This window comes from Maniola hyperantus, chromosome 2 (assembly GCF_902806685.2).
Source record: "Maniola hyperantus chromosome 2, iAphHyp1.2, whole genome shotgun sequence".
NCBI lineage: Eukaryota > Metazoa > Arthropoda > Insecta > Lepidoptera > Nymphalidae > Maniola > Maniola hyperantus.
In genome coordinates, this window is record NC_048537.1 from 16,601,180 (window position 1) to 16,620,913 (window position 19,734).

The 19,734-nt window shown below is 39.2% G+C and overlaps 1 non-coding gene across 1 annotated transcript; it reads left to right on the forward strand.

Moving 5' to 3' along the window:
- Positions 1-7,568: 7,568 nt before the first annotated feature.
- On the forward strand, positions 7,569-7,641 carry TRNAF-GAA (transfer RNA phenylalanine (anticodon GAA)). Its single transcript has one exon. It is a non-coding gene; the product is annotated as a tRNA-Phe (tRNA).
- The last annotated feature ends 12,093 nt before the right edge of the window (positions 7,642-19,734 follow it).

Genomic DNA, 19,734 nt, shown 5'->3' on the forward strand with positions numbered 1-19,734 from the left:
CACAAATTATTTATTAGAACAGCTTTGGCACAATAGCCGTGTGGGGCATAAGGCGGGGGGATGCCTCATGCCCCGCATACCTGCACGTCACCCGCGCTATCCCGCACCGGGTTAGCGCGGGGGCTGTGCGGGGTGTCCCCAGCTCGATTGCCATCTCGACCTGACGGCTGTCGCATACTTATAGCTACTTGAGAAATCCACGGTCCTTTTGCCACGTCTTGATAATAATGTACTTATGCTCGTCATTTGAATGTTAAAAATAGAGCTCCTATATCGCACTGAAACATGAAACAAAGAACAGATAAGATAAAATTTTCCATTCAGAATGATTTTTATTTAGATTAGGTCTTGTCAGGAGAAAAATCTGAAGTAGGTACATACCTACTTAGATATTGAATAGATACACCTAGATAGAGCTATCGGTAAGGTCGAATTCGAGAGCTAGTTAGATTAGATTCTTTGATAAAATAGTTATCAGGATAAGGGGTATATTTTCCTTCTAGACGAACCATGGTTAAAATGAAATCAAACAAAAAAAAACAATTGACGGATCAATTACAGTTTTCAAAATGTTGAAATCTATTAAAGGACAGTGTTAGCTGGCATAAATCTGTTTCATTTTAACTGAAACTTAAGTCAGAGCTAAGTCAAAGTAGCTGTAAGCTCTACAGAATTTTAGCGTTCCTTTAGTTGAGCTGAAACATTTATTTAAACCCTGTAGCACTGAAGAGAAACTATGTTAACTTACATACGCAGATTTATCTACTTGTTACATTGATACAATTGTAACATTTTATGATTTGAAAAGAGTATAGTACGCGGCAGAAAGTAATGTACATCGGCCATTAGAATGACATTTCGGCGTTGTCTCTGTCACTTATACCTTTATGACGTTTTGTCGGTCTCAACGATAGAGACTAATGCTCTAGCTCTACAAATCTGCGTCTCCTTCTAAAGGTCGATGTATATTCTAGTTATAGTTTCTGCCGCGTACCTAACTGTTAGTTTTTGGTGGCTCTTCTAAGTGGAATCTGTTTTCCAAACCTATGTTAGAGTCACGGACGAAGCACGAGAGATACTAGTTGTCCTACATTAAATAAATTGAATTGTAATTCCCATCTGTGATACCCAGACATGGTCTCTGGTGATACCATATCGTTACAGCTTACCTTAGAGCGATCACGCTCTCATCCGATTCGAATCCGTGAAAATACGGATGTAAAAATATCTACGTCATAATAATATGTCATAAGCTACCATACAAATAGTTCTATGACTACTTCAGAACGTATTTTCACGAACTCGGATCGGATGAGTGCGTGATCGCACTTAGGCTATCTTACTTTAAAAGATGTAACAAATTGAAAACAAAACGTATTTCCACGACCCATTGCATTGTGTTGTTAGCCTTTTGTCCATTGTGTCCTTATTCTACCATTAAGTATTCGGAAATCCGCAAAAATACCGAATCGAAGGCATTAGCCGTGAAATTGCTGCCAATGGCGCATACGGCATACGCCACGCGGCACTGATGACGGAGTCGTGAGCATCGGCAACGCACGAGCTTACTCGATACCTACCTACCAAGTGTGATAGCCTAGTTGTTAGGACGTCCGCCTTCTAATCGGAGGTCGGGGGTTCGATCCCGGGCACACACCTCTAACTTTTCAGAGTTATGTGCGTTTTAAGTAATTAATAATATCACTTGCTTTAACGGTGAAGGAAAAAATCGTGAGGAAAGAGAGTTCTCCATAATGTTCTCAAAGGTATGTGAAGTCCACCAATCCGCACATGGCCAGCGTGGTAGACTATGGCCAAAATCCTTCTCACTTTGAGAGAAGACCTGAGCTGAGCATTGACTGAATAGGTTTAGGTGCAACTGACGCAAGGAGTTTTCCTTTTCATTAGAAATGCACTCATCTCAAATTTTCGGTGGTAGGCTCTTTCGGAGCGCAAACCTTCACTCGACTCCGGCTGATCCGGGTCGCAAGTCGCAACCTGGCAAGTGGCCGAATCGAAGGTATTTGACATTGCGGTCAATGGCACACCGGTCACCACAGATCGTGGCGAAACGATACACGAATTTACACTTCGATAAATCAATACTAATCGAGAACCGGCAGTGAAGACAAAGCGTTTAGTGTTTGTTGATTGCTGATGAGCTAATGAACTATTGTAACTTCAACGTCCGAAAGGTCAACATGATGATCCATCGCCGACCTACTACTGAGCACAGGTCTCCTCTCAGAATGAAAGTTTATAGGCCATAGTTTACCACACTGGCTTAGTGCGGATTGGCAGACTTCACACACCTGTATCCAGCGATTTCCAGCTAATATCACCTATTTAAGTCTTTGACCCTTAGCAATGCCCAATACATAGCAAATTCATATAGACTGCATGACGATGCGACGTGTAATTTTTACAAAGTTAACCTTAGTAAGCATTGCAAGTACGAAATTACGTTACTTGTTACCCCCCTGACGTAACATGTTACCGTAACTTTGTGACAACGTTACCTCACTATCCGATCCGATATCACATCGATCTGTGGCCCTACCGCGGTTGTTTGACAGCTGCAATGTCACGATCGCAATCATCTCTGATTGGTTAATGCTCGCTCACTATTGGCCCCAATGCATTGTTGCAACAAGAATCGCACAAATTCAGCCAATCAGAACAATTGAGATTGTAATAATGATTGATGCAGGACAATCGCCCTACCGGTATCGTGTCACATAATAAATAAATAAAAAGCCATTTATTCTCGTGTTCCTTAGTTAGTTACATAGTAGATTAGTTTTGTTAGTAAGTACAATTTTACTTATTTTCCTAGATTAGTATGGTTAGTAAGTGAACGCTAATTTTTGTATTAATTTATGGAACATGAGCCCCATTTCGGGTAAAGCTATCGTGTCACATAGTACCTACAATACAATAGAGACTGATTAACGAAAGAAAAGACGGAAAGCGCTGAAAATTATCACAATATATCAAGAAATAATTTATTTTTCACACAGGCAAATACCCAACTGCCTGTGTCAAAAATAAATGCCACTACATGGCCAGCGTAGTAGACTGTGGCCAAACTCGTCTCACTCTGAGAGGAGACCTGTGCTGTGTAGTTAGCCGGCTATGGGTTGATCATGATGATGATGATGAATCGAAAGGTTAGGTCATGGGAAGTTGTGGGTTGTTCTTCTCTCTGTAGGTACCTAATAATATATTTTCACAGTCTAAACGATATCGGATCGGATACAGTAGAGAGTACGCGATCACATTTCGACATATATGGTTAATTCGATTAATTGTACGCTTCCGTTTTCCCATACCGCCTATTTGTATGCGAACAAGAGTTCTTCCTCGACAATTTCGCGTTTTCTCTGCATCAGGTTACATGGCATAGGAAATGACTGATAATAGCAATAATATGTATAAAGAGAAATGTCTTGTGTGCTTGTTGTTTAGCATAATGGCGGTTTACGCAAAATGCCTTGCACACGTGCCACTTTCACTTGTCGAGGGGCTGAGAGCTTATTTTATTGTTTAAAGTAAACCCATAATCATGTGCAATGTCACAACCACAGAATTTTAAATAACTAAATAGATGTGGTAAGTATCTGCAGTCTTCAATATGCGACTGGTCGATTCCGGAAAGTTGTATCAATCTTAAGGACTCAGTTGTGATTGGGTGAATTTATTTTATTTTTATTTCATTTTAATCAATATGCACTAAACCAAAATGTGTATATGCAAAGTTATTAAAAGCTAATTACATTCTAAAAAAATCACTTAACACACAAAAGTACCTACTTGAGTATTTACCAGATTTACTGGACCAGACGCTCCTTCACCTCACATAATATATATCCGCGGAACCGCGTACGGTAATCTTGCTACAACAATGTATTTCAGTCAATAGTAAAAGCTAGTAAAAGCGTGTCAGCTAATCTTGTAACTGTAGATGTAACTTCTGTCAAATTATGGCGGTAGCCCACCGACAGCGTTCGTGTCATCGAATGGCCATCTTATTCTGAATTCTGTGGTCACCACAGTCATAATAATAACTGAGATAACTAACCTACCCGTATTGACATACCTAATTTTTCCGCATTTCCTTACCCCGTATATTTTTCTCAATTTTTTTTTATTTTATTTTTATTTATTCAGATACAAGTTAGCCCTTGACTGCAATCTCACCTGATGGTAATTAGTGATGATGCAGTCTAAGATGATAGCGGGCTAACCTGGAAGAAATTCCTTCAAGAAAAGGACACCAATTCATACCATCTCATTTTTAGTATAACTCTCTATTCTCTTCTATTCTATTTCTCTTCTATTTTCCCTTTTAGGAGTGAATAAAAGTTTTCTCATTACTTAATTTATTTATTTCTTATTGGCCAGATATCATCCATTTTATCAGAGGTACGGTCTACTAGGTTCAAAATCTCAGCTTAATAATTTGTGCGTATTCGATATCGTTGACCGCTACCTTTTCTCCTTTTTCGAGAACTTTTGCAAAGCCTATTGATCCTTTAGGTATGTAATTATTATTATGGAGTTCCGCAAAACAACGCCTTTCAATCAATCACTTGTGATTTATCAATGACAAAACAAATAATGAGCTCAGCAGTCAGTCACTTCGACCTTTGTGAAGTGTAGGCTGCAAGAGTAGGTACTTTCAATGCAAATATTACTTACTAGGTGATGCCCGCGACTTCGTCTGCGTGGATTTATGTTTTTACAAATCCCGTGGGATCTCTTTTTTTCGGGATAAAAAGTAGCCTATGTCCTTCCCCGGGATGCAAGCTATCGCTGTACTAAATTTACATTTACATTTATAGGTAATATTAGTATGGATGGATTATTGTGACACTGCAATCGGCATTAATTTCCATATGATTAGATAAACTGATTTGGCCATTGTTTGGTATAATGTGCCATTATTTATTTCCTCATTCCTCTCATTTCATTAAGCCCGCCGGCAAATATTTGACACCATTGCAAGGTTTTTAGTGTTGGAGATTTCTTAATGCTCAATTAATAGATTTTTTCGTCTACTCCTCTCAACTCAACTTACTATTATTACGCATACTTACTAACTTAATAATTTCCAAAATATAAGTACATAAGTAATCTTGACAAGAGAAAAAATATTTTAGTTTTTTTTGTATTAAGTAGTACAATAATGTCAATAATGTGGTGTTTCCTTACGAAACTTCCTTATACGCCGCGTGAATTTCAACATTGCAGGTTTTGTAACAGTGACATTTGAAAACCTAATTTTGTATGTCGTCTAGTGCATGCAAATGACTCTATTTTCAGACTACAATTACTTATCTAAAAGTGCGTCAAGATTTTTGGCTGGCAAGGCATGAAGCCAATACCTAAACAAGGCTAGAAGCTTGGTATGATTTCTGTTAATTGTCAAGATTTGGAAATTGTCGAACGTGCCAGCTGAACCACTAGCAAATCCCAAAGTTTAACTTTAAAAAAAAAAAAAGTTTTTGGGATGTCGACATCCCAACGTTCCTTCGTGATGTCGACATCGGGACATCGAGAGTTGGAAGGTCAAATGACCTTCCAACTCTCGAGGGCTGTTAATGAAACTGAAATTGATTTCAGAGAACTATGCTCTCTTATACTATGTATACAGGGGACACAACAGCTGGAAGAGCAACACTGGAAATTGTCCTCATGCAAAGTTTTCTAGAAGTACCTACCTACCTTTTTTTTTTTTTTTTTTTTTTAATTACAATAAAACTTAAAGCTAGCCTTATCTAATTACTATATAAATCATGACCGCGTGGAATGGTGCCAAGAATACTGGCTGCATTTCCGCGCTGGACAGCCAGGCTGATCCGTTGCGCAAAAAATGAGCCAGCCCTTCTGTCACCAGATGAGGCTATTAATCGCGGTGAAATGTCTCGTAAAAAATTTTTAGCACTAAGACTCCATGGCCCCAGGGTCTCCACGGCAAACGGCACAAAAATGTAACTCTCTATAAGAGAGGCATGCTTGCGCCGCTTGCCGTTTTCAGCTGTTTCTGCTGCGGCTCCCTGTCTTGATGCTGTCTCACCTACCTTAGCACATAGTATTTTAACCATCATAATTTCGTCTCGTTCGTCCACCATGGTTTCTGGCCCATTACCCGGTAGCCTTGGGATCAGATTACGGCAATTTCAATAATAAATTTGCGGAACCACCGCCTTGCGTCCATTATGCTTACTCGATTGAAAACCACCTTTGTTCGAGTCACGGTGATGGCCGCTGCTAATACAAACAAATGTGATACTATCTGATGGCCGCGACTTCGCACGCGTGGATTTAGGTTTTTTAAAAATCCCATGGGAACTCTTTGATTTGACGGGATAAAAAGTAGCCTATGTCACTCTCCAGTAGGGCGATTGTCTAAAACCTGCATCAATCACTATTACAATCTCAATTGTTCTGATTGGCTGAATTTGTGCGATTCTTGTTGCAACAATGAATTGTGGCCTATAGTGAGCGAGCATTAACCAATCAGAGATGATTGCGATCGTGACATTGTAGCTGTCAAACAACCGCGGTAGGGCCACTGGTCATTGACTATACCCATGCAAAACATCACGTCAATCCGTTGCTCCGTTGCGACGTGATTGAAGAACAAACCAAAAAACCAACAAACTAATAAACAAACACACTTTCGCATTTATAATAGGGGTACTGATAGGTACAGGGTGTAACCAGAACGCTAGCAAAAATTAGCGTTATAACCAAAACACTATCCAATACCAAGCCTCATTTTGTAGTTTTGGTGATTTAGTATTTTTCAAACCCGTTATGTATAGCGTGCAAAACTCGGGTCAATGCCACGCCTACGACACAGCATTGCCTCCGAGTGGCTTACTTACGCAACGTTAGTTGACCTCTAGCGTCAGTCAGATTGGCAATATATCGTAAACTTTTACACAATTATAGGTTGTTTTTATATTTTCTTTCCGCGTTTTTTTGTGGTATCATATCAGTAATCATCAGTACTATCACCTGTCTTCGTTTTTGCCAGCGTTCTGGTTGCACCCTGTATAAAAATGAGGAAAAGAAAATACGTACTACCAATGAATAAAGTAACTACTGAGTATTCTATAGATTTAATTCGGAGAGTGTGTCCAAGAATCTTTTTGACCTGGTTCCTCCTTCACCTTTCTACTATCGTACCGCAAGCTATCGTCAAGTTCTGCACCCGTACGTAGCCGAAATCCCACGGATACGTACGAAGCGATTTGCCTCCTCGTTTCTGATTCGAACCGCTAGGATATGAAACGTTTACGGTTTATTGGTTTGTTGGTTTATCCTTCAATCCCGTCGCAACCGAGCAACGGATTGACGTGATTTTTTGCATGGTTATAGTTAAAGATCTAGAGAGTGACTACTTTTTATCCCGGAAAATCAAAGAGTTCCCACGGGGTTTTTAAAAACCTAAATCCACGCGAAGTCGAGGGCATCAGCTAGAGTGCAGTATAATATTCTTAGTACTTAGGATTATAATTATCACATAAGTATTCCTTAATTTCACTCAGATCTCTATAGCCGAAATAGCTCAGTTGGGAGAGCGTTAGACTGAAGATCTAGAGGTCCCCGGTTCGATCCCGGGTTTCGGCATTCTATCTTTTTGATTATTATTTCGTTAACATTTCGTCAGTTTATTTTTTACGCTGCCAAAGTCTATATGTACTACTCTATCACTATCTGCTACAGTTCCTGCAATTCACGAAGGCGAGTGAACTCATCTCATTTCCGAGATTAGTTTTGGAAGGAAGGATTGAGGGCAAAAGGGCTCCAGGTCGCCAAAGACGCAAATGGTTGGACGATATAAGGGGGTGGACAGGGCTTAGTTACCCAAAGTTGAAAGAGGCGGCTTTAAATAGAGAAGCTTTTCGCATGATGACCTCCAAACTTCGTTTTGAAGAAGGCACGCGATGATGATGAGTGAACTATACTCGTGGTTACGTCGTTTACATGGGCATTGCGTAAGTGTGCGTGCATGTCGGACCAATCAGTCGCAAGCATGCTCACAAACGCACACATTTAGCACACGAGCAGATATTATAGACCAGAGGGGAAGCTTCATACTAGCGGCTGGCTGTAAGTTCACTCACACCACGCAGCTCACGCACACCACGACGTGTCACGGACGCTCCGTTTGCCGCCGTTTGCCATCGAACTGGGCGCAAACGGAGCGTCCGTGACACGTCGTGGTGTGCGTGAGCTAGTGTGAAGCTTCCCCTCTGGTCTATATATCTACTCGTGTGCATTTAGTGTACCTTACTTATACCGATACGACTTAAACACAAGCATGAGCCACTCGCCCTCGTGAAATGCAAGAACTGTACACTGCACGCAGCACGAGCACCTGGCAGCTGTCACCTGCGTATCATGGCAGTCGCCATTGTTTCTTGCTGCCCGAAGCGCTTCTTGCTCGTACGCGCTTTCACAACGCGACGAGCGACGCATTGGCTTTCTCGATGAGTACCTACTTAATATTCGGCAGAGGCTACGTAACGTTCAATATAGGCCTAAAGAATTAGAGCCGAAACCCGGGAAGGGTCAGCTGACCCTTCCCGGGTTTATTTGGGTGGAAGTTATAAAGAGAATTTACATACAAAATCTCCCAGTGGTATGCGCAATACGTTGATAATCCACCAACGCAAAAGTGTGTCTGTCTGTCCTGTTAGCTTTTCACGACCAATCGATTATGATCCCGCTTTTGATCGCGATTGCTTGCATCCCGGGGCCTTAAACACATAATATGCTAATTTTTGTCCTTGAAAAGCAAGGAGTTCCCAAGTGATTTTACACATATCGTGGCCCATTTATTTATTACAGAGATAGTTTGCATGGTGGAAACCGATATAGGCTATTTTTTTATCCTGGATAGATATTAAAGAGTTCCCAGCGGATCGAAAAATTGACATTTACGCGCACGAATTCGCGGCCATCATCTAGCAATTGGTAGGTATAATATCGTTAATATTAAGCAAGTAAGTATGATAATTAGTTTATCTTTTTAGTTTCTCCTGCATTTACTGGTTTGGGTATAACACGAATTCACACATTTTCCGCAACTCTTGATGACAAAAAATAAATAAAGACAAAGTGCCCTAAAAGCCAAAGCCAAATCACCTCGACGCAATCCGAAATGACTGCAGGGCATTTGACGAAATTATTTCAACAGATCATCAAAAAACTCTACTGCACAATATTTGCAGTCATCATAACTTTAGTAATAAAGCGTTTGTAAGAGTGGTCGGTTCGTATTTTATTTATTAACACTAAGGCTTCCTGCAAAATGCCTGTTTAAACTCTTCTGTTCCTTCTATGCGAAATAGCGAAATGCCGGATTAGCTAACTCGGTGTTAATTTTCATTGGTGCAACGCAATACAACTAACAGAGTATAAATTTTAACCATTTAAGTACTCTAATTTTACGGTGTTACGTAATTTAAGCCCCATCCTAGCGCAAGCCAGCCTATGGTTAATATATTCTGTGACTGTGTTGACAGAATTAAATATTTTTCTTGCGTTCCATTATTTTTAAATAGGTAGCAATAACAAAGCGGCAAATAACACTAAATATTATGTTGAACTCCATTGTCCTCCTGATCTCATGTTAGTTGATGGCAGAAGCTAGACGCCATAGGCTTTTGCGGAAATCCTTATACTGTTTGTATAACCATACTGTATAACTCCCGCTACCTCTGGGACGTTACCGCACGGCGAAACAGGGAAGTACAGCCTACTACAAGTTTAGAGATTGTAGTGACACGGGACACCAGCTCGATACTCACGACCCTACTTACCTAAATAAATTCTCGTGTTGACTTGTGGGTTTTATTCCTCACCACAAAACCCCCAACGTTACATACTTTGTCGGTGAAAGCGACACGACGACGATGTTTTACACGAAAACTAAATTAAAAGGAGGAAAAAAATCAGAGATCGCTAATTGTGCCATTTTTAATCATCATTATCAACCATAGAGTCCACAACTGGACATAAGTCTTTTGTAGGGACTTCCACATGCCACGGTCTTGCACTGCCTTAATCCAACGCCTCCTTGTAACTATGATGTCGTCTGTCCATCTAGTGGGGGTCTTACAATGCTGCGTTTTCCCAGCACCTTGGGATCTCAATAGGTGAAAGTCTATCGGTTTTCAAACTATGTGTCCTGCCCATTGCCACTTCAGCAGCTTTTTAACCTGAAAGCCATTCTTAGCACAGTAGGAAAAAACTATTTCTTGACAACCTGCAATTGATTTATTGATTGCCTACAAATATTACATCTAGATCCGATACATAATATACGATATAGAAAAAAATGAGTTGCATTTTGATTAAATTCAATATGTCCTTTTCCCACTTTAGTGCTCTTGCCACTGTTCTGCAAACGCAAGTTTGTGTGAAGCCTAATTTCATTAGCAGCTGTGCCCAATTAGAATTGTTTGCAAAGCCTGAACCTTGCGTAACGAGTCAAGGCTAGAGTGCTGTTATAAGTCAACCATTTTGGTGATCCCATTAATTAATACCTACCTACTAATTAATCTGCTTAACTTCTTAGGTATCTAAGCTGCTGTAGACCTAACACCAAAGTTATGATAGATGCATTGTAAGGATCGAAATTATCTTTGACTAGCTGATGCCCGCGACTTCGTACGCGTGGATTTTGGTTTTTAAAATTCCCGTAAGAACCCTTTGATTTTTCCGATTCGAAAACCAGGTCGATCCGTTGCTCCGTTGCGACGTGATTGAAGGACAAACCAACAAACCAAAAAACCAACAAACAAACACACTTTCGTATTTATAATAGGGGTAGTGATTGGTTAAAGTTTCACCTTTCTACTATCGTACCGCAAGGCATCGCCAAGGTCTGCACCCGTACGTAGTCGAAATTCCACGGATACGTACCAAGCGATTTGCCTCCTCGTTCCTTAATTCGAACCGCAAGATTTGGAACACCCTTCCAGCATCAGTTTATACAATTAAAACTAAGTACAATGTATAGAATAACGAAAAAGGAAAAGTAAGATAAAACATTGAATTTAACAGCATGAACATTTAAAACAAGCTAATACACAGATTGTTGATTACGAAGAATTACAATTAACGAAGAATAGTGGAGTCTAATGAGGAAAGTGTTCACACTTAGAGGAGATAAATTTAGTTTCAGTTTTTGCAGTGTAGGCGATCAGAAAGCGTTGCGGCGTTTCACGAATAAAATATTGTAGTTACTACTTAAGTAGAAATTGTACATAATATAAATCAGCTGAAATATGGACAGCTAAAATAACAATATTGCAAAATACAGCGTATTTATTCCCATATCTGTGGTATATTTTACTAAGGAAATATAAAAAACTCAGACTTCATTCTGTGACGAAAGTATATCTTTCGTCTTATATTATATAACTTTATATATAACTTTGTTTCCTGTTATCCATTCCAACACCACCATGATCCTAACTTCATTGTCGCTAATTTTTTCTCCCTGTGTTGGGGACAAGTGACAATGTGGTGGTACACTAAGGTGATTCTGTAGGAATTCCGTTTTTTTATTAAGTACGGAATTTTTTACTTTATAGACTTGGTGGCAAATTATGATGCAGCCTAAGTCAAAGTCAAAGTCAAAAAAGTTTATTCATAATGGGTAATAAATTACATTTTTGATAGTCGGTTGTTGCATTTGTAAGATGATGATATATATACCTAGTGCTAATTTTTACGCGAACTTAAAACTAAAATTACAAGGATTCCAAACGCGCTCAGGTCTGAGAAGAGCCCACAACAAACTCAGCCGGATGATGCCTAAGTCCTGTTGGGTACCTTAGTACCCATATTAAAATTTAAGGGGAAAACGAATGCCGGAAGGGCGTTCCAAATCTTGCGGTTCGAATTAAGAAACGAGGAGGCAAGTTGCTTCGTACGACTCCGTGCTAAGTTTAAGAAGATAAAATAGGCGTAAAACATTAGTACCCAGCACTGTACAAGTGTACACTCTTATTATAAATGCGGATTGACGTGATTTTCGCATGGATATAGTTTAAGACCTGGAGAGTGACATAAGCTACTTTTTATCCCGGAGAATCAAAGGGTTCCCACAGGATTTTTAGAACCTATCCACGCGTACGAAGTTGCGGGCATCAGCTAGTCTCATTATAAAACTATTTTCTAGTTATCACGGCATTATATAATGATACAGCGATAACAGACGTGCTCTGCTTTGCCAATTAAATGTAATTGATGTAATTTCACCCGCAGACGAAAGTCTGAAGTGTTTGACTATTTGATTTACTTACACTCGTCGTGCCAACTTGTCTCTTTATTGTTATCAATTAGATTTTTTACACACTTTTAGGGTTCCGTACCTCAAAAGGAAAAACGGAACCCTTATAGGATCACTTTGTTGTCTGTCTGTCTGTCTGTCTGTCAAGAAACCTACAGGGTACTTCCCGTTGATCTAGAATCATGAAATTTGGCAGGTAGGTAGATATTATAGCTGACATTTGGGGAAAAATCTGAAAACCGTGAATTTAGGGTTAGATCACACAAAAGAAATTAAATTGTGGTCATGAACTAATAATTAGTATTTTCAATTTTCAAAGTGAGTGACTATATCAAGTGGGGTATCATATGAAAGGTCTTCACCTGTACATTCTAAAACAGATTTTTATTTATTTTTATGCATCATAGTTTTTGAATTATCGTGCAAAATGTCGAAAAAATACGACTGTAGTACGGAACCCTCATTGCGCGAGCCTGACTCGCACTTGGCCGGTTTTTATATTGAATTTTTAATCTGGTTATTAGTTAAAATAAAATATAATAAGCAGATTTCTATTCTTCTAGTTCTATGTCTAGAAGAGGCAACAAGTCATTTCCGGAATCATCCGGGACATCAAGATAATGGGGTGCTGCGATCAATACTAAACTACCTATTCAATATTTAGATCATTGTGATTTTTATCTATAGTAGGTAATAATAGGTAGATAAGCCATCTATAAGATTTTTTTATCACATTTTCATGGTTGTTAAACCAAAAATAATTTACAAATAAAAGGAAATTGTGAACGTCAACGACATTGTTAATTGTCGATCACAATAGTATTTTGGGTTAGTTAGGAATTGTCTTTTGTCAATTTGCCGAATTATAGGCAAAGAGCTAATTCCGTTCTAGTCTTCAAACATATACATACATATATTGTATACATAATGCGTACTGAGCACATCGTCACACATCATCGTGAGTCGTCGTCTGACTGACTGACTGACTGACCTATAAACGCACCGCTCAAACTACTGAACGGATCGGGCTGAAAGGCACGCAGATAGCTATTACCTACCTATACTTTGCTTCGTCTTCGAGATTAGAACATTTGTAGTACCTACAAGAACCGTCTTGCCATTCAAACACTATACCTAGTTGAGAAATACATCTAAAAATAAATAAAAATCCAACACATTTTTCGTACCATAGACACACAGACTTCTCACAGAGCAACACTGGTTGCCATTTTTATTCGCGTTCTAGTGCTTGGCCGTTCAACACGATATTCTTAAAAAAATTCGTCCCCAGTGTAGGGTAAAAGGGGGTAAAATAGGGGTTGAAGATTTGTGTAGTACACGCGAACGAAGTCACGGGCATAAGCTTAGTTGTAATGACAATAGTGTAATATTCCTCCTCGTTTTCAAATTGCCGGCTCTTAGACTATAAGGCTTCCGTTTCTTATCCAAACATGGCGTTGAATGGGCGGATGTGACGTCACGACTAGTTTTTGCTTTCGATTCGCCTTACAAGTTACAAGTGTGGAGTTCAAGCGAGGTTGATTTCAGGCTTTTTGTTGCCTTTCAAATAATGAGGTTCCTTTATTTGAAAATTACTTACTAATAAGATTTTAGAGTTCCGCAGTAAAGCAAGAAAACTTTTATAGTTTAGTACAGTCCGACAAAGCTCGACGGGTTGCGAAGCTGAAGTGGCAATGGGCGGGGCACATAGTTCGTAAAACCGATAGACGTTGGGGTCCCAAGGTGCAAGGGCCCAACCTCGCACCAAAAGAAATCGCAGTGTTGGAAGATCCCCCATGAGGGGGAAGGACGACATCAGACGAGTCGCAGGGAGCCGCTGGATTCAGGCGGCACAAGACCGTGGCGTGTGGAGAGTTGAGGATGATGTTGATGATGACAGTCCGTTTGTCTATGTCTATATTTTTTCTTCTTTTTCTTTTGGGGTTGTGCAGGTCCTTAGGTGCTAGTATCAACACATGAGTAGATATTATAGACCAGAGGGGAAGCTTCACACTAGCTCACGCACACCCACCACGACGTGTCACGGACGCTCTGTTTGCGCCCAGTTCGATACCAAACGGCGGCAAACGGAGCGTCCGTGACACGTCGTGGTGTGCGTGAGCTGCGCTTGAGTGAACCTACAGCCAGCCGCTAGTATGAAGCTTCCCCTCTGTTAGGCTAACATGCGCACCACGAGAAAATTTTGTCTACGCATTTACTCGTCTTATTTGTATGAAGAAACACGAGATAATGCGTAGACAAAATTTTCTCGCGGGGCGCATGTTAGCTGTCCTCTGGTCTATATATTCTACTCGTGTGGTATCAAGGCGACCGCCTTTGATCTATTGAGAACACCGCTATTTTTAAATTTTCTCCCAAATACGTGTGGCCTTTCAGCATCTTTGAGCATCACTTTCGTGACTAGAATTAGGGTATCTTCCTCAGGGTGTAACTACGATAGATGCTACATTTATGCAGTTGAGTTGAGAGGAACAGTAGCACACAATATGCATCTGAGTCCCGTCAGACTTTTGACATAATTTGCAGATATCTGTGCCTAAGATTATAATTTTAGGTGTCTGTTTATGCACTAAACCATAAGAACCACCAGTGGTGTAATGTAGGTACGTGGTAGGTACGTAGGTAGGTAGGTAACCGTAAATACGTTGCCGGCTTTTCAGGAATTTATCATACTTAGTATTTTTGGATAGTTACTTCGTATCTTTTTTTCTAGCCCACCGCTCAGAGAAAGAGAGGAAGATACTTAACCGATAACAGAAGGGAAGGAAGGAAGGAAAAAAGCTAGGCTAAGGGATTCTGATATATAATAATTTGGGACGTGTCATGCCTTTAAGAATTCATCATACTTATTTATAAAATCTCCTTGTTTCCTTTCCTTTCTCCTTAAAGTCAGACACCTCGTGCTTGTAGGCAGGTACTTGAACTTGTTTCTTCTCGGAATCAATTACTGCCGCCTTCTCAGCCCCGGGTTTAATGACTCGAGATCGCACCAAATTAAAGAAAAACCGACACGATGCTGGATTACTTAAAATTATTACCTTTAATGTCATTCTTATGGGAATAATTACGAAATTTCAGAAAAACCAAATTAAGTAACTAACTATAAATTGTTATGTAATTTGTAAAAATAGTGATGTCGTAAGTTTTTGAGAAGTTGCTGATATTTTTTTTGCATAATCTCAATAATACCTATACTATACTCTATCCAAGGAAAAAAGTTTAGTATAGGGCTCTCTCTGTTACGTAATCTCATATAGATGACAGAAACAAAAATCCCAGTAGACGTCAGTGAGTTAACCCATTATCTTGGTTGAATCGATTGCCACCGTTATCTCGATACAATCCATAGCAAATGCTCACGTAGCTCTGTCTGTACCTACTACCTACCATCTGTCAGAGTTATCTCGAAAGCTTTGACAGTGGCACTGTATTTCACATTGTTTATACGGGATTAATCATGAAGAGAGAGAGAGCCAGCGTGTGTCAGACCTTCGTTATTTTATGAAAGCTGAAATTTTCTCTGCGTATTGTCCTCAACACAGGAAGGAACGATCAGCGACTATGAACTATGAAGTTTGGATCAAGGTGGCTTTAGCCGGCTCACTACAGAGCACGGGTCTCCTCTCAGTATGAGAAGGGTATGGCCATAGGTGGATTATGACTGTCCAAGTATGGATTGGCAGACTTCACACACATTTGAGAACATTGTGGAGAACTCTCAGACATACAAGTTTCCTCACGACGATGTTTTCCTTCACCGCCAAAGCGAGTAACATTTAATTTCTTAAAACTCACATAACTCCGACAAGTTAGAGCTGCGTGCCCAGGATCGAACCCCCCGACCTCCTGAATAGGAGGCGGACGTTGTAGCCACAGGCTATCACAGCTTTGAGCACGGTTAAAATGTAAAGTGTATTTTTATCTCTTCTTCCTTCTATGTGTCTATGTCTGCGTATTGGGGACAATACGCAGAGAAACTTTCAGATTTTATAAAATAACGAAGGTCTGGCACGCGCTTGCTCTTAGTCCATAACGGATTTGCCATCAGATGTGATATCAGTCTCTCTCGTTCATCGATAATCATCTTTCACTAGTCATCGTGGCTTTGCAGATTGTTATGAGATGTTTGTTATATACTTACCTAATTTTGGGTACCTACTAATCATTTAGAGGGGGGGGGGGGGGGGGGGGGGGGGTTATTCATTTATTCAGATACAAGTTAGCCCTTAATTGCAGTCTCACCTTGTGGTAAGTGATGATGCAATGATTGGGTTGTTGGTTTGTTGGTTTGCTGGTTTGTTGGTTTGTCCTTCAATCACGATGCAACGGAGCAACGGATTGACGTGATTTTTTGCATGGATATTGTCAAAGACCTGGAGAGTGACATAGGCTACTTTTTATCCCAGAAAATCATAGAGTTACCTACGGGGTTTTTAAAAACCTAATTCCACGCGGACGAAGTCGCGGGCATCAGCTAGTAAGGAATATGACAAAGGAATAGGAGAGTGGGAGTTTGTTCAACGTAAAAGATTGAGGAAGGCGTTTTGTGTAGAGCAATTCTAGCAACAGAGTTTCTTATCATATCTAGTATCAAAGTAACATGATTACTGGTTTTTATTAGTTTATAGTCATGGAAGAGAAACTCGTTTAAGTAGAATGTAGAAATAGGTCAGAAAATCGGAAGGAAAGAAAATACATGACTCACTAGACTACAGAATCTAGGGCTGCCAACAGTTTGAAAAATAACTATGTACCAGGTACCTATTTTAACCCAGCATACCTTTCTACTTGCTCATCAGCGGGCGATGGAGAGAGCTAAGCTTAGATAGCTTTACGTGATCAAATCAAAATTGAGGAGAACTAGAGTAACTGACATAGCTCTACGGTTTGCGGAGCTAAAGTGGCAGTGGCAAAACCGATAGACGTTGGGGTCCAAGGTGCCAGAATGACGACCTCGCTCTGGAAAGTGCAGCGTTAGAAGACCCTCCATGTGACTTTACGACAATTTAAAAGGTCTTTGGACTTCATACATTTGATGTGCTGTTTTTAGTTTAATCGATAATTTAAAATGGTTATCACACTTAAATCTAATAATGGGCGTGGATTTTACATCAATACTTATAATAAAACTGTAACAGGTCAAATTCTGTACATTGAAGATATTTTGAAATTTTTTTTTCTAGGACACTCTATAATCGATACTGAACACAAAACTGTAATTTATTTCATTTTTGTCTGTCTGTCTGTCTATCTGTCTGTCTGTCTGTCTGTCTGTCTGTCTGTATCACGGCCGCGCATCACGCTGAAACTACTGAATGGATTCCAATGAAACTTGGTACGATTTGAGGTCATACTATGAGGAAGAATATAGGATACTTTTTATCCCGAAATTCAGCATGGTTCCCGTAGGAGAGGCGATGAAAGTTAAAATGTATACCGAGTTGTAATTCATTAACGCGTAGTCCGATTTCATTCATTCTTTTTTTGTTAGAAAGGGGATATTTTAAAAATTGTTCCGTAAATATTTCAAGGTCATTGGTTTTTAACCGACTGTCAAAAAGGAGGTGGTTCTTTTTTCTACATCGATTTTTTCGAGGTTTCTGGACCGATTTGCAATTTTTTTTTTTAAATCAACAAAAAAGTTTTCGTGGTGGTCACATAAAAAATTCTGATTTTAGAATTTCTGATAGTGAATTGATATTTAAAAAAAAATATTGAATCGACTGTTAGGCGGAACGAAGTTCGCCGGGTCAGCTAGTATTTAATAATCACTGAGAAATATTTTTTTTTGACACAGGAAAATACCCAATTTCGAATAGTTGTCAACCCTCGCAACCCATTTTCCTAAACATAGAAACGTTAACTACTTTACTATGCGGTTTCCTACAGAACCTGCCCTGACCGGACACAACATGATTTCTATGATTATACAAAAAGGAAAAACCAGATTTGTAGACGTGGTATCTGTTTTTCAGTCATCGATTTCTAGAACTCGCTTCTTTTTTTTAGACTAGCGCCTTTATGCTACACTAGCTTTTCTCCACGACTTCGTCCGTGTAATAGGGATGGTGTCTCCTAGTAACTTTTTATCAGACGCCAAAACGTTCGCTTAGTTAAGGGAACTTGTATGAAATACATAGATGTGACGTCTCAAGCATTTGGCGTATTAAAAAGAATTTAAAATGGTTAGCAAGGTTGGTAAAATCCCCGTCTTCTGTTAGTTAGCTAACAGAAGACGGGGATTTTACCACAAAATTTTAGCAATTTTGAAAATTTGCTAAAATTTTGGAAGAATTTCTCTTTAATATAATTATTCATAACTATAATTATATTAGTGAAGAAGTGTACCTAGATGTAGATTTGCCTTGAATTATTATCAACTGTGTGCAAAATACATCTCTGCCGAAAATAATACATTTATTTGTTTATCTTGTTCGCAAAAAATGTGGCAAAACATTGATATAGGTGCCTATATAAATTATTTGCAAAAATGGTAACCGTTGTCTGAAATTTAAGTCTAGCTTACGAGTTATTATGTTACAATATAGTGAAGTAACTTAATATTATGTTTTTAGTTATATTTTTTGTAGATCATAGCATTATAAAATAAAATTATACGAAGAAATATAAGTAGTTAGGTATATTTAGATAGTAAAACGACGAAATAAATTTTTACAGGAGGAGCAAAAACTGAAATCTTTTGAAATTTTATCACAGTTAAACCATTTTAATCGAAATCACGAACTTTGGACTCAATTTTAACACCGTTTTAGGCCTTAAATCTTCGAAATAAGTTCAAGTTTATATTCAGTGATGATACATACAGTCACGAAATATAGACTCGATTTCAGTACAGTTTTAGGCCGTTTTGCTCGGAAATGAATTCAGATTGGTACTCAGTAGGTCAAAAAAAACCGGATTAAAGAAAAATAGGATCTTTATCAGAAAGTTCGCCAGCTCTCTAGAAATAGTTTAATCTTTTGAATTCTTTATAAGGTTCCATAAGGAGTTTTTTCTCCACTGGGCCACTCTTGTATAATCACTTGCCCAAATCTAAATATATAAAAGACAAATACCACTCACTGACTGACTGACTAATCACGTAATCTCAGAAACAATAAAGCCTACAAACTTGAAATTTGGAAAGTAGATTCTTTCTAGGACGTAGGTGTCAGCTAAGAAACGGGTTTGAAAAATTCCCCCCCTAAGGGTGTGAAAGGGGGGTCGAAGGTTGTATGAAAGTCCTTTGTTTTTGGAGTTAGAGACGTGAAATCGACATTTAGGTTATTAGCTTTAAACAATAAAGATCTGTATAATTCAATTTTGGAAATTCCCCCCTTAAGGGTGGTAAAATAGGGGGGCAATGTTTTTATAGAAAAGTTTTAACAATTGTT